Below are 26,747 nucleotides of genomic sequence, written 5' to 3' on the forward strand. Positions count from 1 at the left end.
GATATCTGGTCACTTTATCCTAAACTGACATCGTCAGCTGCTATCAGATGGGAAGCTTTTCCCCAGGATTATTTTTTGCTGTTTCTTACCCACAGTTCTGTGACATCTGCTTTCTATTTCTCCTGATGAAGCATGTTTAGGCAGGCTATAATTCTGATAGGAATATGATCACTTTTTTCCCAAAACACTGTAGTTTATTTGTGTGATATTAGAGATGTCTCTGATAATGACTCCAAGATTTTAGTGACACAAACACACAAAGGTCTGCATTGCACCAGTGGCCCTTGTTTAGAAAAAGTGCTTTCTTCATTACAGCTACCCAGAGACCATACTGTAGCCATCATCTTACAGGTTGCTATTTGCTGTATTATAGGGGAAAATACTTTGTGATAAATCATGCAGCTACTTATAGATCTTCTATCTAGAGGTAGTTTTGTACTTTTGATCACACATCCTTGGAAAGAGCAAGAAACATAACCCTGCTCACTGAAAGTGGGATACAGTTCAGGAAGCAGTCCAGGTAGAAAATAGGATAATCGGTGGAAAGCATTGAGTATTTTCACATTTGGTAATTTATTTTTACTCTTGTCTTCCAAATATAATTCAAAATTGAAAATGCTGTAATTTTTCAAGAAATTTAGAATGTCTGTGGAAAACAAGGCGATGAGCAATTTTGAAGTTAAAAAAAAAACAACCTTTCAAAACACTATGGGGTGAAAACATTTATGACTCATTCTCCTAAGTAGCTATCAGGTAATTTTATTATTTAAAGTTTTTTTATTGTTTTTAATTTTTTGCTTTTTGGGTCACACCCGGCAATGCACAGAGGTTACTCCTGGCTTATGTACTCAGGAATTACTTCTGGCTGTGCTCAGGAGACCATATTGGATGCTGGGAATTGAACACAGGTTGGCCGTATGCAAGGCGCCTACCCACTGTGCTATCGCCCCAGCCCTATCGGATAATTTTAAATGAAAGGCAGAGTGATTTCTACATATATTTTTGCATGGTTTTGACAAGTAATAGAACATTTTTGTCTTATTTTTACTTTATTTTTTGATTTAGGGTCACATCCAGGAGTTCTCAGGGACTACTCCAGGCTTTGCTCTGGGTTCTTTCCCTGTGGTCCTCAGGAAATCATTCAGTGCCAAGGACAGAACTTGGGCTTTCCATGTGAAAAGCATGTGTTCAGCTTATTCAGCTATATCTCTGACCCAATTAGTAGAACTTTTTGGTGATAATACAGTAGAAAATAAGTTTAAATTTTTTAAATTGTAGGAAGTAATTTCTATGCAATACTCAAGTGTTGTCTGGTATGCAATAACATTGCATGAAATGGTTGTTTTCCTAACAGATGTGATAGCCTAAAATACTTATTTTGCCTTTGTACTTTCAGTTTCCTTATATGGTTCATATTTACCTTGATATGCCCCATTCTACTAAATTACATAAAACTGTCATAAAATCTGAGGTGTAGAGCAAGATTTAACCTTATTTCTTTTCTGTTTATTTTGCTATATATAACTATTAATAATCTTAATATGTAGATTCATAGATCCCAAGTGTTTTTTTTTTAAAGTTGCTACATGAGTTATTGCAAAGATTTTCTGACAGAGGTGACTTTACACCTTGCAAAAACATTACTAGAAACAATATTAAAAATAGTGACTAGAAAGTATTTGAAACTCTTTTTTGATACCAAAAGTATTTTATTTGTTAAAGCATATTTTAGTCAACTATTTAAATATTTTATGAACATTAATGAAGATTTAAAAAATGTATTTACTGTATTCATAGTAAAGATGATCTGGAATTATTGAAGTACAAATAAACTTCATTTTGGATATGTAGCTACATGTTCCATTTTCACATATAAGTAGATAAGAACTCCTAGGATTTCATATTTAATATTATTTGAATTGTTTTCAATGTCTAATGGAAATCCCCAAATTAATAAACTATTGTTGTATTGATTTTTCACAATAAACTATGCAATCCTAACCTGCTAGAAACTTAGATTTTAATTTTTTATTTATTTTGGTGTCCCTAGGAGTACTTGGAGGCCTGAAGGCCACTCTCAGCAATTATTGGGAACACCATGACTGTGTATGGAGGGTCTGTTTGTTGCATCCAGCAATAGTTGGGGGACTCTGAGGTTTTAACCATGGTTGATCATATACCCAGTATGAGCCCTTACTCTTGCACGATCTTCTGGCTCCCTATAGTTTTAGTTTTATAAAAAACTCATATTATGCAGTAGTATTTTGGAATATTTTTATTCTGTGCTTTATGTCAGTGAACACAATATTCTTAGCAGCTAGATTATCTTACATAATATAAAGTTTCACATTTTAAATAACAATTTTTCTATTAAGGGAAAGTTTTTCTTTAGCATTTTCTCTCTTTTACTTTTTAAAAACCATTTTTATTGAGGTACCAGGATTTGAAATACCATGAATTATACTAGTTATTTCTTTCTTACAAATAATATTATTTTAATATGCACAACCTCATATCTTTTGTGTTATTTTGAAGTTACAAGGTTAAGGCGGGCACATCTACTTTTTTTTTAATTTAGTTTTTTTAAAGTTTATTTCCTCTTACACTTTACATAAACATTGTGGTTTGCAAAATTGTTCATGATGATTTTCAATATTCAATATTCCAACACCAATCCCACACCATTATAACTTTCCCTCCACTGTTGCCTCCAATTTTCCCAATGACCCCTTAAGCTTGCCCCCAAAGCAGGCCATCAATAATTTATTTTATATTGCTTTTTATAAATAATTTGCTAACACAATGATCAAAAAATGTTTCCTTAGAAGAAAGTTAGTGAAGACTGTTGTATCTCACCATGGAGCCATTATTTCCTTGTATAAGAGATTACTAAAATGTTGTTACAGGTTAAGTCTTCTCTGTATATATTTTATTAATTGACTGGTTGCCGTCTATATTACATTCCATCCAGTCTAGTATGTTACTTCAGGATTATCAGTGTTATACAGTTAGAGATGTCACGGAGCTGTGGAGGTGGATGCATGCTCCAGGAAGTCCAAAATTTTTAAAGGGGTGATAAAACTGGAGTTAAATTTTTGACTAGGTGATGGCTTTAGAGTGTGTGCATGACTTCCAGGGCTTCCAGAAGTACACGGAGATAGGGGGAGGTAGCCCATCCCCAACTCCATGAAAGACTAGAGATTTCAGTCACAAAACCCACATACTTGAATTTTAAGTAGATTAAATTCCGAATGAGTCTCGTCCTGAACAGTGGAGTATGGCGGGGACCATGGTGCCAAAGATAGTGGAGGGAGGCTTTTGGTTTCTGAGTCTTTGTTTGGGTGAGCCCTGGCTGACCCACGCCCCTCCAGGGTTCCCTTGATGATTCAGTTTTGTGTGAAGTCCAGAAGAATGTACGTCTAGTTGTTTCTTTTGAAATTTATTTATGAGTCTCTGAATCATGGCCAATGAATGAGCTTAAGGCATGCACATTTTCAACGCTGATGATTTTTATCAAAATGCTCAAAGAGTAGTTCCATTCTCTAACAAGAGAAGATGTTCTGTTCTTGCTACCATATACTGACTACTTCAATAATCTTTTGTTATCACCAATCTAATAGACAATCCCATTTGAGTCATATTTGTGACTTATATTTTCTTTTCCTAATGCAGTTGAACAGTTTTCCTACTTCGGTTAATTGTTTGAATTTTTTATAAATTTTCCATTCCTGATATTTATTAACTTAAAAATTTTTTTCTTATGGGTTTGCAAGGCAGTTAATATATATTAAATATATTTTTTTAGTTAGCCTGAGCTACTTTAACAGACACTGGATAACTAAGTGACTTAAACAACTATTTTTTTCTTGGTTTTACATTTCAGAAGGTGTCAGCTGATCAGATACTCTATTCAGGCTTACTACCCAATTATGGTTTTGCTCTATGCTCAAAGGAGAAAGCAAGAGCTAAAGAGAGGGAGTAGAAAAAGTGTTTAAGAGAGTAAGAGAGAACAAAGAGGAGGGAGAAGGCACACATTCAAAAGAACAAAAGCAACCACTGCTGGCGTGGATGTGGGGAAAAAGAGACGCACTTTCATTGTTGGTGGGAATGCTGACTGGTCCAGCCTTTCTGGAAAACAATATGGACAGTCCTTTAAAAACTAGAAATTGATCTTCAATATGATCCCGCAATGCCACTTCTAGGAATATATCCCAAGGGTTCAAAAAAACACAGTAGAAATGACATCTGTACCTATATGTTCATTGCAGCATTGTTCACAATAGCCAAAATCTGGAAACAACCCAAGTGCCCTAGAACATATGACTGGTTAAAGAAACTTTGGTACATCTACACAATGGAATACTATGCAGCTTTTAGGAGAGATATAAGTGGATAGACATGGAGAGTATCTTGTTAAGTGAAATGAGTCAGAAAGAGAGGGACAAACATAGAAGGACTGCATTTATTTGTGGAGTATAAAATAACATAATATGAAACTGACACCCAAGGACAATAGATATAAGGGCCAGAAAGACTGCTTTTTAATTATTAATTAATTTTAGTTAGCAGTCTGCCTCATGGAGAGGGGGAGTGTTACAGGAAGAAGGCAGCTGGAATAGAGAAGGCATCACTAAGAAAATAATGGTTGGAAGAATCACTCGGGATGGGAGATGTGTACTGAAAATAGATAAAGGGCCAAACATGATGATCTCTCAGTATCTGTATTGTAAACCATAATGCCCAGAAGTAGAGAGAGAGTATGGGGAATATTGTCTCCCATGGAGACAGTAGGAGGGGGGAAATGGAGGGTATGCTGCGGATATTGGTGATGGGGAATGTGCACTGGTGGAGGGATGGATATGTGATCATAGTGATGTTTAACCTCTATTTTTATATGAATTCTAGTTTGCATCTGCATGTCTTTAAGATTAGAGGTGTGACTGTGTGTGTGTTTTACATTCTACTTAGGTAGAACTAATCTTTTATGAATTCCTTGTTTTCTTTTCTTGCTTTGATTTTTATTTATAGAGACTTTCTGTCTTCCAAGATTATAATATATCTTTCTACTTCATTTTCTATAATTAGAGTTCTATCTTTAGATTTTATGGTTGTTGTTGGTTGCTTTTTGGATTTTTTTTGATGTTTTCTGAGTAATGCTCAGAGGGTCCCCAGCCACTCTCAAAACACTGCTCAACTAACTGGAAGCGGTGTTCAGTACTTAATTGGGCAATGCCATGGGTTCGGGCCAAGTGGTCCTGGGAACCACCAGAGTAACATACAGTAGTGCTTTGGCAAACATGTGGTTCTAGGTATCAGAGTTAGAGTCCTTCTGCATGCAACACTGTCATGTTAGCACTTGGAGATATCTTCTTAGTTTTGAATTTTGCAGTGCTTTATAAAAACTATTTCAATTTTTTTAACTATGCTACAATATTATTGTTTTATTCTGCAGTGCTGCCCCCAGGGTGCCTGACCATTATCCCAAGGTCCCTTTCTCTTGCCAGATCACAGGGCTATTTCCACTGGGGATTGTCTAATTCATTGCTTTGTTTCTTCATACTCTTCTAATGAGTGAGATCATCTGGCATATGTCTCTCTCTTCCAACTTCACTCAGCATGATTTCCTCAGTTCAGATACAGTTTTTATGTAGTCCTTTTGGTGTCATGAGGGATAGTGTCAATTCTTTTTATGTTATGAGGGAACTTTTAAAAATCACAAATAGGGGCTGGAGCAATAACACAGCTGGTAGGGTGTTTGCCTTGCACACAGTCAACTCGGGTTCAATTCCCAGCATCCCATATGGTCCCCCGAGCACCACCAGGAGTAATTCCTGGTGCAGAGCCAAGAGGAATCCCTGAGCACCGCTGGGTGTGACCCAAAAAGAAAAAAATCACAAATACATATAATAATTATTGGTCTATATCCAACAATAAGATCACATCTATTTTGGGGAGGGTCACGCACAAAAACCCCAGTGACCCTCAGGGCTTACTCCTGGCTCTTTGCTCAAAGATCACTCCACATGAATTCAGGGTATCATATTGCTTGCCGGGGATTGAACCCTGGTTGGCTTCCGACAAGGCAAGTACTTACTTGCTGTATTGTAGCTCTGACCCATAAAACCTCATCTTTAGAAACAGATTCTTTTAGTTTAATTATTAAAGTATTTTCTTGGGTTGATTTTTATTAAGCTTTTGAAATTTGTAAATCAAATCACTTAACCTTTGTTTTTAACTGAAATAGGGAAACACTGGTCTAGACCTCCAAATAATAAAAATATTGCTGTCACTAAGATCTATCACTAGGAAATATCGTGGTAACATTTGAAGTGTTTCTCTACTAACAAATATGGTCTTATGCAATGTTATTTCCCCATCGTGATTGATATCTTCTGTGACCAACCATGGTTTCCATATTGAAGGTTGTAGTTATTCGAGGGCTGCCATACCAAAAGACCATCGACTGTGTTGCCTAAACAACAGAAATTTGTTTCTTCACAATTTTTGAAGAGAGAAGTATGAGAGCCAGGTGTAGGTAGGTTTTATTCTTTCAGAGCTCCTCCCTGCCACTCCTCTCCTGCCACTTTATTTTGTCTTATAGATTCTATCTATTTCCCTTCTCTTGACCTGGGCTCTCATCAGGGCTGAGATCTTCAAGCCTGCTCAGATGGGGACTGGGCCTCCTCCATCCAGACCCCCCATTTTCCAGTAGCTTGGAAGCCACACCCACAAACTGCCCCTGGTGCCATGTAATCCCATCAACAGCCAACATCCAGAGGCTATCAAACAACACATCTGGAAGCACGAAGCCACGCCATTCGACCTCTTATAGCCTAGTTCTCCCTCTCAGAGAACCTGGCAAGATATCGAGAACATCCTGCTCCCACAGCAGAGCCTGGCAAGCTTTCAGCGTATTTGATATGCCAAATACAGTAACAATGATGGGTCTCATTCCTCTGACCCTGAAAGAGCCTTCAATGTGGCACCACTGGGAAGAATGAGTAAAGAGAGGCTGCTAAAATCTCAGGGCTCGAACAAATGGAGATGTTACTGGCACCCGCTCAAGCAAATCAGTGATTAATGGGATGAGAGTGATGATGATGACCTGGGCTTTTATCATTATCTAATAATCTTTTCTTATAAGAATATCATGGGTCTGAGTGATAGTATAGCTTGTAGTGTGCTGTCTTTGCACATGACTTATCCAGGTTCCATCCCCAGCCTGGTGAGCCCACTCCAGGCTCACCAGGAGTGGTTCCTGAGTGCAGAGCCAAGAGTAAGGCCTGAATAAAACTGGGTGTGGCCCCTAAACAAAACAAAATAAAAAGATATCAATCCTATTGTATTTAGAACTGCCTACATTAAACACCGCTCTAAATTCACTCATATTCTGTAAAATTGAAGGTTAGGTCTTAAGCATAAGAACTTTGAGGGATATTACTTAGTTAATAGTGAAATATCACTTAGCCTCTGATACTGAGAAAAGTTTACAGTAACTGACCCACAAAGGAGTTGGGCGCATTACCTCATCTTATTATGTATTGGTTCTCAAATATTCATGCATATCTCTTTACATGGAAGATTTGCTTAATCAAATATTTGAGCCCCACCCTAGTGATTAATTCAGTAGTTCTCCTTGGGATGAATCAATATTTATTGTTTGTTTATAACTTTTTTGCCACACCCAGTAGTGCTTAGGGGATCCAACTGTCACTTATTTAAATATACTATTCAGAAATCTCAGTGCAAAACATCTTAATTTGTAAAATGTGAGGTATTAGAAGAATTAAAAGCAGCAACAGAACAGTGCATGCAAGGCAAGTGACTTAGCCCCTGTACTATTCCTCCAGTCCCAGAGTCTATACTTCTAACAAGGTTTTGGGTAATGCTGGACTAAGGAACACGCTTTGAGAAACAACAGTCTTATCAACTCGTCTATGTAGCCACAGAGGGCAGAATTTGAAACAACACACAAAAAATTATGGAACTTTTATAAATGAAAAGTTGTTTACATTTATAAATATAAATCCACTATGTTCACTCTGGCAGCTTAAAACCTTTCCTAATTTTATTTTTCCTCAACTTCAAAATAAATTGGAATTGGAAAATGTCAGAGCTATGCAGAAAGTGGCTAAATAAACTTGTAATGACATAGATAAACTTTAAAATTCAGAGACAAAAAGACAAAGCAGACTTTGTGCCTAATTGTGAGCCCACAATTAGGTTACCATATATCCCTTCTGTTAAAAAAAAGATATTAGCTGTCATGCTGATAAACAAGATTCTCTTAGGAGTCTGTAAATATTGCATATATTTTAAAATTTAAAAACAAAGGTTTTTTATTAAGAAAAGAAAAAAATACAAGCAAATTTGGATTAATTTTACATTTTTCTTCCTACATTAGCAATGCTTATAGTTTTCTCTGATTCTAGCATTTGCGGACTGGAGCGATAGCAAAGTGGGTAGGGTGTTTACTTCACATATGGCCGACCCAGGTCCAATTCCTCCATCCCTCTCAGAGAGCCCAGCAATATCTAGAGTATCCCGCCCGCACGGCAGAGCCTGGCAAGCTCCCCGTGATGTATTCAATATGCTAAAAACAGTAACAAGTCTCACAATGGAGACGTTACTGGTGCCCACTTGAGCAAATTGATGAAGGGGGGGCGTGCTACAGTGTTACATTACACTATACATGCTTATAGTCTTATTTGATTCTAGCATTCTAGCATTCTCCACTCTTGTTTGAATACACTTGTTTATTTTTTTCTTTATTTTTTTAAATTTTATTGAATCACCGTGAGATTAGTTACAAGCTTTCATGTTTGGATTACAATCTCACAATGATCAAACACCCATCCCTCCACCACTGCACATTCCCCACCACCAATATCCCAGGTATACCCCCCTCTCTTACCCAACCCCCCGCCTCTATGGCAGACAATATTCCCCATACTCTCTCTCTACTTCTGGGCATTATAGCTTGCAACACAGACACTGAGAGGTCATCATGTTTGGTTCATTATCTACTTTCAGCACATATCTCCCATCCCAACTGGTTCCTCCAGCCATCATTTTCTTAGTGATCCCTTCTCTATTCCATCTGCCTTCTCCCCTCCGCTCATGAAGCAGTCTTCCAGCTATGGGGAAATCCCCCTGGCCCTTGTATCTACTGTCCTTGGGTGTCAGCCTCATGTGATGTTATTTTATACTCCACAAATGAGTGCAGTCCCTCTATGTCTGTCCCTCTCTTTCTGACTCATTTCACTTAGCATGATACTCTCCATGTTTATCCATTTACAAGCAAATTCCAAGACTTCATCTCTCCTAACAGCTGCATAATATTCCATTGGAATACACTTAGTCTTAAAATAATTTTCTACCCTACTAAAATAAGAATTCTGTAATTTGATGACTTTTCAGAGGTTACTGAAACTTTTTCAGTTTCTGTTTTCAAATAAGATGCATCACTAATAATTTTTGATTACAGTGAATTTTATTCGAACCAACTAAAATAATAATAGAGAATAAATCATCACGATCACGATAGCCCGTTAAACACCGATTTCTCGGGCGGGCCCAGTAACATCTCATTTTGTCCTTTCCCTGAGATCTTAGAAGTCCATCTGGACTTGGCCCTCCCAAGGATGTTGCACTGGGGGCTCTTCAGGGTCACGGGAATGAGATCCAGCTTGTTACTGGATTTTGCATATAAATACACCATGGGAAGCTTGCAAGGCTGTCCCATGTGGGCAGGAAACTCTCAGAAGATTACCAGTTTCTCCCAAAGGGAGAAGCAGGCTAAAGATATCGTGCAGCTGCTTGCCTGGGTCCCTCTGCTGGTACCTTCATGCATGAGGCCTGTCTGAACGTGTAGAGAGGAGCCTCCAGCATGGCTGCAGCTAGGTTTTGGTGGTCTTCGGCCGCCGGGAGCTCTGCTTGGGGTGGGCAGGGAAGCTGGAGTCCATCCCCTCCGAGAATAAATAAACCAAAACTAAATAAAAATGTGTGAACACTAAAGAAATAATGTTCTAAAGACATTAGAAACAAATGTCTAACATACAATTCCAAAAAAATAAGTGTTTCTAAAAGAGGAAAAAACAATGATAAAGAGCAATTATAGAAGTGAAAACCTAAGCTGTATTTTTAAAAGATATTATTCTACTCAATTCTACTATTTCATCATCATCATCATCATCATCATCATCATCATCATCATCATCATCATCATCATCATCATCATCCTGTTGATTGTCGAATTTCTCAAGCGGTCTCAGAAATGTCTCCATTAGTCCTAGCCCTGATATTTTAGAAGCCTCTCTTTACTCGTCCTTTCTAATGGTGCCGCATAGTCTTCATATGCCAAAACCAGTGACAATGATGGGTCTCATTCTCTGAAAGAGACTCCAATGTGGCACCAATTCTACTATTTATTAAGAATATATTATTGGGGGCCGGAGCGATAGCATAGCGGGTAAGGTGTTTGCCTTGCACTTGGCCGACCTGGGTTTGATCCCTGGCATCCCATATGGTCCCCCAAGCACCGCCGGGAGTAATTCCTGTGTGCAAAGCCAGGAGTAACCCCTGAGCATCGCTGGGTGTGACCCACAAAGAAAAAAAATATATATATATTATTGGGAGCCAGAGATATAGTACAACAGGTTGGAAGCTGGTCTTGCACATGTCCCACTCAGGTTTGATTCCTGGCACCCCATTTTGTCCCCCAGACTTACCAGAAGTGATTCCTGAGTGCAGAGCCAGGAATAAGCCTGATCACAGCTGGGTGTGGCCCCAAACAAAAATAAAACAAAACAACAATAGATTATTAATTTGGGGTATATTTACACGGAATAAAACATAAACACAGATAAACATTTCTTAAGCAGTTATTTATTCAAATATATCATTCAGAAACTCCAGTGCAAAACATCTTAATTTGCAAAATGTGAGCTATTAGAAGAGTTAAAAACAGCAACAGATATTGTTTCCTGAGGATTGTGACATTTATAATTATTTTATGATTTTGGTTTTATAAGATTAGTTATTTCCTCAGAGGAATACTGCAATAAAAATATGAAACAGAGTTGAAAAATATCCTGAGGAATTTTCTTTTAAGCTGCAATTGGAAGTGTAACATAGCCATTTGCTTTCCAAATTACGCTTAGGCTGATATTTGTTCTCCAGTGATGCTTTTAGTATTAGTCTCTATATTGTTTTCCTTAAAGCCTGAACCAGTCAACCGGCTATACAACTGAAGGTTTTCAAAAATGGAACAAAACCCCCCAAAGTTTAGCACTTTTCTAGACATGGATGCTGCTCTTTTTGATGTCTGTGCACTTTTATCCGTGAGACTGAGGTAGAACATTGAAGATGAAAAAAAAAATTCTTTTCTATAGAAAATTTCAATTGGTTAACAGAATAGATTTCCTTGTGATTACAAAAAAAAATAACATTTTTCTTTGTCTGTGATCCATCTGTCAATGGCATAACTTGGCACACATACTGCTATTGAACACCAAAAGAGTAATATAGAACCTTTGAGGGAACAGGAAGCAGTTATTATAGAAAAACTAAAATATGACTTCAACAAATATTTTTTTAAATGGATTCCTGGTTTGTAGAGTAAAGTGAGACTAGAAATAATTTTGAAATGGTACTATTGTTCTGTAATTGCAAGGGAAAATGTGCTTTATGAGAAACCTAAGACAATCTTTCATAAAAGAAAAGATTCTGAGTTATGACCTTGTATAGCACTGTATAGCACTGTCCTCTCATTGTTCATCGATTTGCTCAAGCGGGTACCAGTAACGTCTCCATTGTGAGACTTGTTGTTGCTATGTTTGGCATATTGAATAAGCCATGGGCAGCTTGCCAGACTCTACCGTGTGGGCGGGATACTCTTGGTAGCTTGCCCAGCTTTCTGAGAGGGATGGAGGAGTCAAACCTGGGTCAGCCACGTGCAAGGCAAACACCTTACCTGCTGTGCTATTGCTACAGCCCAAGACCTTCTTTTTTTTAATTTTTAAAATTTTATTGAATCACCGTGAGATAGTTACAAGCTTTCATGTTTGGGTTACAATCTCACAATGATCAAACACCCATCCCTCCACCAGTGCACATCCCCACCACCAATATCCGGGTATACCCCCCCTTTCCCACCCTCCCCCTGCCTCTATGGCAGACAATATTCTCCATACTCTCTCTCTACTTTAGCCCAAGACCTTCTATCCTTTTAAAAATGTTATTAGGAATCTTTCTGTGTCTTAAATAAATAAACTTTATTTTTAATTTAATTTTTTAAAAGTTATTACAATAATTTATTACATTCAATATTCCCACATCGATCCCGACACCATTATACTATCCTATCACCATTATTTTGAATTTTCCCAGAACCATCTAAGTCTTCCCCCAAAGCATTTACTAAATAAGTTATTTTGTATTGCTTGTTATGAATAACGTGCTAAAAACAGCCCCTAAAAGTATCTTAGAAGAAAAGTGTATGAAATTGCTGTATTTCATCCTGGAGCCATAAAGCTTTTGTATAAGAGATTACTAACACGTTGTTACAGATTGTTCCTTGTGTACTAATACATATGTCTGTCTATCTATCTATCTATCTATCTATCTATCTATCTATCTATCTATCTATCTATCTATCTAGATCGAAAAAGGTTGCCTTCTATGTTACACCACATCAAATGTGGTGTGCTACTCTTTGTACATCAGTGGGGCAGAATATGAGATGTCTCTCCAGGATCTCTTAAATTTTAAGTAGGCTGATAAAGCTAGGTTTAAATTTTTTTTCAGCAAACATATTTATTTATTTATTTTATTTATTATTAGTCAATCACTCTAGGGTACAGCTACAGAGTTATAAACTTTCGTGCTTGCCTTCCAGTCACACAGTGATTGAGTACCCATCCCTCCACCAGTGTACATTCTCCACCACCAATGTTCCCAGTATCCTTCCCACCACCTCCACCTCACCCTTCCCCTTCCCTCCCCCCCCCTTTGTGGCAGGGCATTCCCTTTTCTTCTCTCTCTTCTCTCTCTCATTTTGTGTGTTGTGGTTTGCAATAGAGGTAATGAGTGGCCATTATGTTCTGTCTATAGTCTACTTTCAACCTGCCTCTCCCATCCCGAGCAGGTTCTCCAAGCACTTTTTACTTGGTGTTCCCTTCTCTATCTGAGCTACCTTTCCCCCCATGAGGCTGTCTTCCAAGCTGTGGAGCAAACCTTCTGGTACTTATCTCTACTATTCTTGGGTTATTAGCCTCCTTAGGGTTAAATTTTTAACTGGCTGGTGACTTTGAGGTATGGAGGCATCTATGCAGCATGTTGCTCTCTTTCTCTTCTGAGATTTATTTGTGAATCTCTAGATCATGGCTGTTAGTAAGCTGATGAGAGGCAGTTTGTAGGCGTGATGGCCAGGTTCCAGGTAGCACAGGGAGATGTTGGGGAGGTCATCCATTCCCTATCCTGTGAGAACCTGGAGATTTTGGTCACAAAACCCACATACCTGAGTTTCTCAGCAGATTCATTCTCATGGATGGAGCTTATCCTTAACCTGTGGAGATCAGCTGTGAGCATGGCGGTGATTGGGTTCTGGAGTTTTTTCGGCTGACGGGGCTCTGTTTGGGCAGGTGGAGGGACTTCTCCTCCCCCTTCTGAGGTACCCAGATAGAGACAGCCTGATGTGGAGGCATCTTTGTGATTTCTGTATCCACAATCGAATAGTTCACACGTTCCATAAAGTATGAAAGTGTCTGCAAAGTTATTAGGATAACTTTGTATCAAGGTATCTATGCAAAGACACTTAGAATTGCTTAAAATAGTCCTAAATAGTTTTGATAAATATATAAATAGATAAGTTTCTACTTTTTTAGAAATATTTGGACACTTTTTCCTTCCTTTAATTTAATTCTATTTTTACAAAGTTGTTCACAATAATCTGTTACATTTAATATGCCAACACCAATCCTACCACCATTACACCTATTGACCACCATGTTTTGCAAGTTTCCACCTGACCCCAAACCCTGATCCAAAGGACCTAAATAATTTACTTTGTATTGCTTGCTTTGAATAATATGCTAAAAGTGATAGAAAAAAGTTTCCTTAGAGTAAAGTGTGTGAAGATTGCTGTATCTCACCCTGGAACCTGTAAGCACTTGTATAAGAGACTACCAACACACAAATTTTTTTTCTAGAAAAAAATATTTCAAGGATGTATGAATTATTCTTATAGATTTTGTTATTTTATAAGGCAATTAATTTTATTAAGTATTTATGGTAACTTCATGCCTAAGGCCTGTCCAAACGTATAGAGAGGAGCCTCCAGCATGGCTGTAGCTAGGTTCCAGTGGTCTTCGGCCTCATGCATGAAAGTACCGGCAGAGGAACCCAGGTGTGTGTAATCCCATCAACGGCCAACATCCAGAGAGAGAATTAAAAGCAAGCTCCCATGTAAATATACTAAGGCACGTCAAGGGGCGTGTGCACTCACGGGCTCTCGGGGTGGCTGTGTCTCACGGCCCATGTTCGGTGCTCTGGAACTGCTGTGTATGGGCTGGATCGGGACAGCCGTTGGCCAAGGACAGGAGAAGGAAGAATGAGGACCAAGCTGGCTGCTGATTAGTTACCGTTTATTCAATCTTCCATCTTTCCCATCTCCCGCACTTCTAGCTCTGTCCTCTCTCTGGATCTACTGCAGCCCTCTCTGCTTTCTCTAGTCTCTCCTCCTTACCTGTCTCTCCCACCTTGCCCTCTAGGCTACACACTGTTAGCTAGCAAAATCAACATAAGGAAGCCCTTCCTGAGGGCTGCCAGGTTCAAAGGGCAATACTACCTAAGGGCATTCCAAAGCCCTTGCTGACTCTTAAGGTGTTTTTTTCCTTTCTTAGTCCAAACACTTATTAATATCTTAATATTAGTTATTTTTGTATGGACATAGCAAGAGATACATTGAGGCTTGCCACACTCAACTACAGCACTCAAGCCAGATTAATCATTCCTCACCCTAGCAGGGTCCAAATCTAGTTATCACTGTTTGGATCATGACAACATTTGTCCATGATCAAGCTCTTAACTTAGAGTTAAGCATTAGGCACTTTGGCCAGGCCCATCTCGATGCCAGGGTAGCACACAACTCACCGCTTGCCCTGGGTCCATCTCGTCCCTCGTCAGGAACCTGCTTTTGGGGGTGCTAGGAAGTAAGAGCAGCTGAGGCTTAGGTCGAGAGAACAGATGCCCAGGAGGAAAATGTCATGTAGAGTCAAATGACTTCCAGGTTACAAAAGCATAACATTTGCTAAGTCTTCCTATGTCCATACAAAAAGGACATTGCTCTGAATAAACTATGCAAAGGACTCGAGGAGAAGAGAAAAAACAATATTTACCAGTCATCAGAACACTAAGAAAGAAGCTATAAATAAACAAAGAGGAATGAGAGCACTGTAATGGGAGTAACCCAATAAACCTAAACTACCTGAGGCTATGTTATCCTACACTCCCAGAAGTAGGATAACTTATAACCTACTTCTCCCTCTGGGAGAAACTGGCAATCTTCTGAGAGTTTCCTGCCCACATGGGACAGCCTTGCAAGCTTCCCATGGTGTATTCCATATGCAAAATCCAGTAACAAGCTGGATCTCATCCCCCTGACTCTGAAGAGCCCCCAGTGCAACATCGTTAGGAGGGCCAAGTCGAGATAGACTTCTAAGATCTCAGGGAAAGGACGAAATGAGATGTCACTGAGCCCGTCTGAGAAATTGGTGATTAACGGGATATTGTGATTGTGATTTATGGTAACTAGAGGATTTTCCCTTATGTCTTAAAATTGGCTAAGTAAAACCTTTTGGAGGGTCTTGTCATAAATATTTAAATCATTTGCCATTGTTCTTTTCAGTTTACATGTTCCATGTATCAGTATAGTTGCTATTTTTATTTTATTTTATTTTATTTATTTATTTTTGCTCTTTGGGTCATATCTGGCGATGCACAGGGGTTACTCCTGGCTCTGCACTCAGGAATTACTCCTGGCGGTGCTCAGGTGACCATATAGGATGCTGGGAATCAAACCTGGGTCGGCCTCGTGCAAGGCAAATGTCCTACTCGAGGTACTATTGCTCCAGCCCCCTGGTTGTTATTTTTAGATATAGGTTAGGTTTAGTAAGTTTACCAGGGTCATAGAATATCTGTCAATTATAGAGTAATAATTATATTAATCACTAATAAGGTCTTATTGATATATACCTCTTCAATATTAACCATTCTAGTGCATAATAGAATATGATGAAGAACACTGGACTGAGCACATTAGAAATCAATGTGAGAATCTTTAACAATAAAAATGAAGCTAACATGGGCTGGAGCGATAGCACAGCGGGTAGGGCTTTTGCCTTGCATGCGGCCGACCTGGGTTCGAATCCCAGCATCCCATATGGTCCCCTGAGCACCGCCAGGGGTAATTCCTGAGTGCATGAGCCAGGAATGACCCCTGTGCATTGCCGGGTGTGACCCAAAAAGCAAAAAAAAACAGAACCCACATCTTTGTGGGATAGGAGATGGGCTGGTCCTTCTTATACCCCGACCCCCCATGGGACCCTGGAGGTCATGCACACAAACTGTCTCTGGCTGCTACTTGAGCTCCTTAACGGCCATGATTCAGAGACACACAAAGAAATCTAACTGAGTAGCTCACCGCAGAGATTTCTCCAGACCCTAATTATATAAACCTTTAGAATTTCAGGAGTGCATGGCCATATGACATCATATGCCATTCATACCATGAATACAAAAGAGAGTATGGGGAAGATTGTCTGCTGTAGAGGCAAGGGGAGGGGTGGGATGGGAAGAATACTGGGGACCTTGATGGTGGGAGATGTGCACTGGTAGAGGGTTGGGTTGATTGATCATTGTATAACTGAAACTCAAACAAGAAAGCTTTGTAACTGTATCTCATGGTGGTTAAAAATAATAATAATAATGAAATACAAAAAAAAATAAAACAATGTTCTCAACTTCCAAAAAAAAAATGAAGCTTACAACAAGTAAACTTGATAAAAATCCTATAGAATGTTTTGTATTTACAAATCAGACCCTGAGTTATTGTTTTCTAGGTCTCTTTTCTTTTCTTTTTGTTTGTTTGTTTAATTGTGAGGAAAGGTGGGCTCCCAGGAAGTAGAAAGGATACTTGGAATTCCTTCTGGTGATTCTCAGACAGCTGGGTTGAAGGTTCCAAGTAGTACTGTTTTGTCTCCACAGTGCTGGGAGAAATCGGAACTCGCGCCTTGCAAATAAATGAATGATCAAATTTAAAATAGGTTTAGAGAAAGGTGAAAGTAATGTGCTTAATAAAACTGAATAATTATACATCTTAAGGACCCATTAATTATAATACTAAGATTATTGCCAGAGTAATTCTTTCATGTATTTTTAAAGAGGAATGATTATCACTCTCTGTGCCTTAAAAAAATAAAAGAACAGTAAGAAACAAATGAACTGGCTAGAAGAGAGATTGAATGAGTAAGCTGTCTATAGACAAGTGATGAGATACTACACAATTTCAAAATTGTGAACCATATGCAAATATTCAAAACTCGGTACCTACATTTCACAAATTCTTTTTAAGAGAATAAAGATATACTACACTGGGTGTTGTAGGAATATAGGAAGAAAGGAAAGTAAGGCCGAGGGGATAAAGGAGATTCAAAATGTAGGATAATGTCTGAAGCAATATTAGAAAGTATGCTGTAAACTCACTATGACTTTCTCTCAGTCTAATTATGTTTACCTAAATTTCTTTCAATAACAAATGAAAGAACAAAACAGAATAGAAATAGTAGATATGTTGCATATTTTTATTCCTCAAAATTTCTTCATGGACTGTTGATGAAAACAATTTGGGGTTATAAAAATTGGGCAAGATGTTTTTTTCCTCAGGATTGCTCTTTTTCCAATTAATCCAGCTGGATAAAACGTAAAAGAGTTTCAAATTGGATTCACTCCTGTGTGGTCCACATCTGGTTTCAATAAGTACTTAGACAAACTTTGCCCTTCACAACTCCCACCCAGTGAAAATGATCCATATTTTTCACTTTGATTTATCTACTAACTTGTAGTCAGACTGTCTTTGTATTAGATTTTCAATGAAGTCATTCCATTTTATCCCCTAGCTTCAAGGGAAACAAATCAAATTCCCAGACTGGACTCTGAATACTTGTAGGCAGCTCTAGCTGCTAAAACAAAATACTCTTAGACTGGGTAGTTTTAAAACAAACATATTTCTCACAATTCTGTAGACAAGTGATGAGATACTACACAATTTCAAAATTTCACAATTCTGTAAAATGGGATACGGTTTGGTTTGATCAAAGTGTCTGAATACTCTATTCTTGGGGAGAGCACATAATAATATCCTCACACAGATGAAGAGAGGTCTGGTATTTCTCATGTTTCTTATACTGACTTTGATTTTATCATCACTTCACCATGATCTAAATCTAAATCTAAAGCATCTACCTTCTGACTATATTCCAATCCCTAATACCTAGTATCACATCGAGGAATAGAGCATTAACATGCAAATTTTGAAGGGTCACAGACTTTTAGAGCATAGAGGTAAGAGGAAGAATCTTCCTTTTGAAGGGATGAGGCACATAGCATAACTCTTTCTAATGAAATATCTTCACAATTTCTATTTCCCTAGTCTTCATCAACTCTGCCATTGTACTCTTCAAATGGAAGAAGGAAGGGGTCACTCAATATGGCCTAATTCAGAGAATCTGTATTTACCTTCTTCCATGATCACAGCAAATGTACACAAGAAAAAATTGAATTCATCTATACAGAAAATGACCTGAACCCCTAATGAGCAAAACATCTGTAGGCTAGAATAAAAAAGGCACCTGAATGGAAGAAACTACTTGCTCTCAATGCATCAGATAAAGGGCTAATATTCAAAAACTATAATGCACTCACAAAGCTTAACAATAGCAACAAAACAACGCTTCATCATAAAATGGAAAAAGAGACAAACAGACACTTCCCTGAAGATGTACAAATGGCTAGTAAACATTTGAGAAAATGTTCTCAATTTTTATCATCACTTAATACTCAAGGAAATGCGAATCAAAACAACAGTGAGGTATCTATCATCTTATACCAGTGAAAATAACAATCATCAAAAAAAGTGGAAACTAGAGATGTGGAGAAAAATGAACCGTCAGAAGGTAATCTTGTTTAATCACTGTGGGATAGAGTGATTACTCACCCCCAAAGTAATAATACAATTCCCATATATCCCAGCAATTCCACTTTTTGGTATTTACCCCCTAAACACACACAAATACAGCCATTTGTCTGATCCCTACAAATTGTCAAGGGATTTATAGCTAAATATTTGCTGACTGTGTATATGTGGATGTGTGTGTGGACCGTGTATGTGTGGATGGCAGAGAATCTCTTGCCCGCACGCCTGGCTGTTTTCCCCAGGGCCCCTTAGAGGGGATGGGCTTCAGCTTCCCTCACTGCCCCAAGCAGAGCTTAATTAATTAATTAATACTGTTAATCTCTGCCCTTCTTGAAGAACCCAGCAAGCTATTAAGAGTATCTTGCCCGCTTGGCACAGCCTGGCAAGCTACCTGTGGCATATTTGATATGCTAAAAACAGGAACAACAAGTCTCAAAATGGAAGCGTTACTGGTGCCCACTCAAGCAAATCGATGAGCAACAGGATGACAGTGACAGTGACAGTGACAGTGACAATACTGTTAATTGGTAGGGTTTCATGCATACAACATTCCAACACCACACCCTTCCCCAGACTATCTGCTTCCCTCTCACCAGAATCCCCTCCCAACCACTTCTAGCACTCCCATCTTTGGTAAGCTCAGTTCTGTAAACCACTTCTCTGGCTTTGTTTTTTTTTATATTCCCAACTTTCCAGAGGGAAACTAATGCAGAAATTTTAGAAGTACAATATAAAACACAAACCATGAAAAAGACACTAAAGTCTGTATTCCGCCCGCCTCACCCTTCCCCCACATGACCTCCAACCACATTTTACTTGGTGGTCCCTTCCCTGAGTTACCCAGAATGAGAGACCAGCCTCCAAGCCATGGAAACAATCTCCTGGTACTTATTTCTACTATTCTTGGGCGTTAGTCTTATAGTCTATTATTCTATATTCCACAGATGAGTGCAATCTTTCTATGTCTGTCTTTCTCTTTCTGACTCATTTCACTTAGCATGATACTTTCCATGTTGATCCACTTATATGCAAACGTCATGACCTCATTTTTTCTAACAGCTGCATAGTATTCCATTGTACCAGAGTTTCTTCAACCAGTCATCTGTTCTAGGGCACTCGGGTTTTTTCTAGATTCTGGCTATTGTAAACAGTGCTGCGGTGAACATATAAGTGCATATGTCACTTCGACTATACTTTTTGGCTTTTCTGGGATATATTCCCAGCAGTGGTATTGCTGGGTCAAATGGGAGCTCAACCTCTAGTTTTTTGAGAATCGTCCATACTGTTTTCCAAAAGGGCTGAACTTAGCCGGCATTCCCACCAGCAGTGTAGAAAGGTCCCTTTCTCCCCACATCCTCTCCAACAGCGGTTGCTTTTGTTCTTTTGGCTGTGTGCTAGTCTCTGTGGTGTGAGGTGGTATCTCATGGTTGTTTTGATCTGCATCTCTCTGACGACTAGTGATGTAGAGCACTTTTTCATGTGCCTTTTGGCCATTCGTATCTCTTCCTTGGTAAATTTTCTGTTCATTTCTTCGCCCCATTTTTTGATGGGGTTGGATGTTTGCTTCTTGTAGAGTTCAACCAGTGCTTTATATACCCTTGATATCAACCCCTTATCTGATGGGTATTGTGTAAATATCCTTTCCCATTCTGTAGATAGTCTTTGTATTCTGGTCACTGTATCTTTTGCGGTGCAGAAGCTTTTTAGTTTAATGTAGTCCCATTTGTTATGGCCACTCAACATCTTTATTGCAAACCACAACACCTAATCAGAGAGAGAGAACAAAAGGGAATTCCCTGCCATAGTGGCAGGGTGGGGTGGGGGGAGACGGGACTGGGGAGGGGGGAGGGATGTTGGGTTTACGGGTGGTGGAGAATGGGCACTGGTGAAGGGATGGGTTATCGAACTTTGTATGGGGGAAGCATGAGCACAAAGATGTATGGATCTGTAACTGTACCCTCACGATGACTCTCTAATTAAAAATAAACTAATAAAAAAAATAAAATTAAATTAAAAAAAAAGAAATACTAAAATACAGAAATCCAAAACCTTGCGGCTGCTATTGTGGCCACACAATCTCATATCTCTTCATTTTCAGCAATGGAAAACAAATTATCGAATGCCTCCTTTCTAGCAGGTCCGACTTTGGAAGGGGGAAACTCCAAACAATAATAGTGAGTTCTTTGTTGAAATATTGAATGTAATCAAAGTAAAGAGAAAATAAAGTGAAATTTATCAGCTACACAGGCGGGGTGTGGGGCTGGGGGTGTGGGGTTGTGGGGGGAGGTTTACTGTGGTTTTTGGTGGTAGAATATGTGCACTGGTGAAGGGATGGGTGTTTGAGCATTGTGTAACTGAGACTTAAGTCTGAAAACTTTGTAACTTTCCACATGGTGATTCAATAGAAAAAAGAAAGAAAAAAGAAAAAGAAAAAGACACTAAAGGAGACAATGTTTGAATAATATTTTATAAATGTAAAACTTTTTTGATAGTTATGATGAAATCTACTTCCATGAGAATCTTTTAAAATATAATTGACATCATTTGACCAGAATGGTTCTAGTGAAGTCTACCTTGAAACAGAACTGGCATTCAAATTGGAAAGAACTTTCACTTAGCCTTTCACTGTTTCGAATAGTATTTTTTCTCATGGGCTGGAGAGCTAGCACAGCAGTAGGGCATTTGCCTTGCACGTGGCTGACCCAGGTTAGATTCCTCCGCCCCTCTTGGTGAGCCTGGCAAGCTACCGAGAGTATCTTGCCTGCATGGCAGAGCCTGGCAAATTCCCCGTGACGTATTCAATATGCCAAAAACAGTAACAACAACTCTCACATTTACTGGTGCCCGCTTGAGCAAATCGATAAGCAACAGGATGACAGTGACAGTGACAGTTTTTCTCATCACAATGCTTATTTAATTGTCACAGGGATTTAAGACACTGTGATTTATAAAGCTAAGGAAACTCTAAAAGAGGAAGAAAACCTTTTTTAAAAGATGATTTGTTTTATTGTTTAATGACGTGACCAATTAGTGTCTTATCCCCCTCTGTCTTGATTTTAAATAATATCCAGTGCTCAGAAATGGTAATAAATTACATCCCACTGTGGAGATCTTAGCCTGAGGGAAGGCCTGCTGTACATCAGGTTTTAATGAAATTCATTTTCATTGAAGAATCTTAATAGAGTTTCTACGTCTGAAAATGAAGAGTTGAGAGATATTAATATTGCATCTCATCTTCAGCCTTTCTATGTATGATAGTTAATTAAAACAAATCATTCAGTTAGTGAAATATTAAAAATCCTAATATAGTGTTATTATACCAAGTATAAGAGATGCAGCACATGTTTTCTACATACTATAAGAAATAAAAAGGCTTAGATTTCACTTATTGGGGAAAATTATACATGTCTTCTGATGATCACTTGAGAATTAAGTAAACTCTAAAGAACATCCCATAAAACACAATTTTCCAGTTAAGAGATTTCAGCAAAAAGGAACATATATAAATGTGGAACATTTTATTAAATCACACTTAAAATTTTGTATTTTAAAAATAGTGAATGGTAAAGATGCAGGTCTTTGAGTTAAATTTAATTATATTATCTTTAATATTATATAAAGCATCTATAATTTCTTTAAAAGTTGCTAAAGAACATGAATTAAATTTATGAATGAAAGTACCTGGGGAATAATCTGTATTTCAATAATGCTATAAAACCTTACAGAGAGGTCTGTGGAGTATATTTGGGAATATACCTATGTATAGAAAATTGGAAAGGAAGGAATAAAGCGTCCTCTATTTTCAGACGACATAAATGTCTGCTAGAAATAAAAAATAATCTACCAGTGAAGTTTATGGCCACTTCAAAGTGGAGTTCATGCCCACTTCAATCAGCTTAATCAGGGGTTGAATAAATAGCAGTACTTCTATGTTAAAAAAAAAAAAGAATCTACCAAAATACTCTTGAAGTATGCCAGTAATGAACAATTACTGGAATTTGAATTTAAAAAATCTAACATTAATGCTAACAGTAACAGTAATAAAACTTTTAGGCATAAAATTAAAAAATTAAAGCTTTATGTATAAAATTTAAAAATACCTAGATAATTGAAAGTTATATGCATTGGTGAAATAAATAAATGCATGGTTTAAATTAATGAATGTAGAGATTTTCTGTTTGTGGGTTAGAAGACTAGAGTTGTTAAGATGTCGGTTCTTCATAATATCATATACAGATTCAATACAATCCTATTAAAAAACTGTCACTACTTTATAGATACTGAAAATTTGATTATAAGGTGGTATAGATACCAAAATAGTTCACCAAAGTAATTCTGAATAAGTTAAAAGCTGAAGGACTCACTTAAAAAAATTTAAGACTTGCTAAGAGCTAAGGAGGACACTGCGGTTGGGTGTCAGGACAGTTGACAGGAATGATGCTAATTGTGTGTTTATGTGGTTTAGGAGGACCCATCATGTTTGGCCAACAGTCTTGACATTCTTAAGTTTTGAATTCCTACAGAACAAATAAATAAAAGCTAGTTTAAAACTTTGGGCTGGAGCAATAGCACAGTGGTTGGGAGTTCGCCTTTCACACAGCCGACCCGAGTTGATTCCTCCACCCCTCTCAGAGAGCCCAGCAAGCTACCGAGAGTATTGAGCCCGAGCAGCAGAGCCTGGTAAGCTACCCATGCGTATTGGATATGCCAAAAACAGTAACAATAAGTCTTAATGAGAAGATGTTACTGGTGCCCACTCAAATCGATGAGCAACGGGATGGCAGTGACGGTTAAAACTTTATGATTATTTTATTTGTATTCCAGAAAAATGTATGTCATAATTAAAACACTATTTTTGCTCTTTCCTCCCTAGGAAAAAGCTGGAGGAAGACTACCAATTTTTTTATATGTAGGTTTTAAGTATTTTAATTTTAGCAAAAAGTGCTAAGAAAAAGCTGCCGTGCCAGCTCATGAATAGTATTACTCTTAGTAGCTTACACACTTAGCCTTCACTTTGCAATATTTGCTATATTTGTTTCCCACTTCTATTACTTTTATTTACTATATAATACATAATTTATTTGTTTATTTGGTTTTATTTGGATGAGGTTGGAGGCTAATGGCTGCAGGTTGTTCAGTATTGTTCCTACAGGTGGAGCTAAAGGGACTATGCTGTATTGACTCTTGCCATATATTTATTTTTAATCTTTTGTTTGTTGATGATCTACACCCAGCAATGCCTAAGGATTATTTTCCTGGTTCTGCATGCAGGAATTACTCCTGTAGTGCTCAGAAGACCACATGGGATGCTGGAGATAGAACCCAGGTCAGCCATGTGCAAGGCAAGCACCCTACCTATTGCACTATCTCTCCAGACTTATGTCATGCCATATTTTTAGCACTACTAATTTTTTTTCCTGATGCAATAGTAACAGAGGTTTTTGTATTTTAGATTCATGTAGAAAGTGATGGTAGCAATTTCTTCTATCCAGACTTTTTGGTTTATTTTATATTTATTGCAAAACTCAAGGTGCCAGGTAACCACTTCAGGAGATACTTAGTCCAGCTGGACAGTGCCCAGGTCCAGCGGTTTCAGAGACCACCAGGACCACAATGGGTAGTTCTTTGTGGGGGAACATATAGTGTGAGGGATAAAACTTGGAACTTCCATATGCCAGGCTTATACTACAGCCCTTTAATACCTTCCTGGCCCCTTCAATGAAGTTTTTGTTTTTATTTTTGTTTTTTTAATTGGTGGTGGTGGAGTCACATTCAGTGATACTCCATTTTATTCCTGACTCTGCACTCAGGCATCACCCCTGGAAGTGCTCAGGGTACCATATGCACTGCTGGGGTAGAACCTAGGTCCGAGGCATGCAAGTCAAGCACCTTGTGACAAAACTATCTCTCCAGCCTATCACTGAAGTTTTCCAATGGACAAATTGCTAATGAATGAAGCAATTTCACTTCCATAAGAAATTAAGAAGTGTGGGGAGATGGAAAAACATGCCAGAGGCCTGGTTCACTGGCACTGTGTGGTACCCCAGGCACCAAGAGTGTGAACTATTGTTATTTATTTTTTAGAGATTAGAATACTGGTACACTGGTAAAAAGCTAGAGTGATCGCAGAGCTAGTACCTATAATTCTGTTGTACAGTTTCTCATTATTTAAGGGGCTTTGCAGCTGGTGCTCAGGGATCATTCCTGGTAGTGCTCTGGGGATCTTGTGCTTTTCAGGTTTGAACCTGGGCATCCTAGATTCAGAGTATGCATCAGACTGAGTCATCTCCCTGGCCCACAACTGCTATCCTTAAGATTTAAACATCCAGGCATTCTTTGCAAGAACAGCAAATAATAACTCAGATCCTGTAATAAATCATTTTGTTCAACCATTCTAATTTCAAATGCTTTTAAGTGATTCATTATGCATGAAGACCTGCGGCACAATATCAAGTTTCAACACTTAGAGCAACTCTCCTTTAAATGTGTTTGGAGTTTTCTTTTCAAACAAAATTCTTTAGAGATGAAGTGCCAGGCCCAGCAAGACTCTCTTCCAAGATTTCACTAAGGCCTTGCTGAACTTGGAGATGACCAAGTTCACCTTTACCTACTTTATCACTCTGACAAATCCCAACATCTTAGTCATTAGGAAAAGACTCTAGCCTCAGGCAGAAGGTCCTTTCTCAGTAGTCAAGCGTTTTGTTTATTTTAGCCTTTGTGTTAATGCTGGGGATCTTTCTATCAGTGATCATTTTTATTAAACCCTACCCTTTGTTAAAAAAAGACTGATGCACATTCAAAACAAAGAGGCTTCTGACAATTTTTGTGACAAGAATGTTTAGCAAAACTTAGCAGTATGAAGCTGCAAATGCCAATCATATTTTTAATTTGTGCTAAAATCTCGAAAGAGAAATTTTCTCTTATTTGCATGCAAATTACTAATCCAATCTAATTGAGATATAAATAACTCTTTGTAGCAGAGTACCTTGCCAACTTTCATTTATTTATCAAATATTTATGTGAGCACAGGATGTTAAAGGCATTGAGGCCCTCAGCTGACTTGTATTGTTGTGAAAACTAAACCCATACCCCTCATGAAGAAAATCATTATTATTATTATTATTTTTTAAATCATCCAATCTATTATTATGCTGCTAGAAGTTTGAATACACTGGTTTTTCATTTTCTGAAAGAATACCAAACGGGGGTATGGTGGCACCAGCAGGTCAAACTGTACCTGTGGGATGAGGGCATCAACAGCCTGATATTGCCTTCAGACTTCTTGATACTGCAAAATTGCCACTGTGGCTTTGGCCAGACCCCATCAACTTGGGGCTAAGTTTACCAAGAAATTAAATGGCCAAAATTTAGGTATGTGGGAGCCACACCCACAAACTACCTCTGGCTTAGCTATACAAGCTCATGTATTGGCCTTATCTCAGAGACTCATAAACCTTGAAAGAGATTGAAAGCCATAGTTAGGGCCAACTCAGTA

This window comes from Sorex araneus, chromosome 5 (genome assembly GCF_027595985.1).
Source record: "Sorex araneus isolate mSorAra2 chromosome 5, mSorAra2.pri, whole genome shotgun sequence".
NCBI lineage: Eukaryota > Metazoa > Chordata > Mammalia > Eulipotyphla > Soricidae > Sorex > Sorex araneus.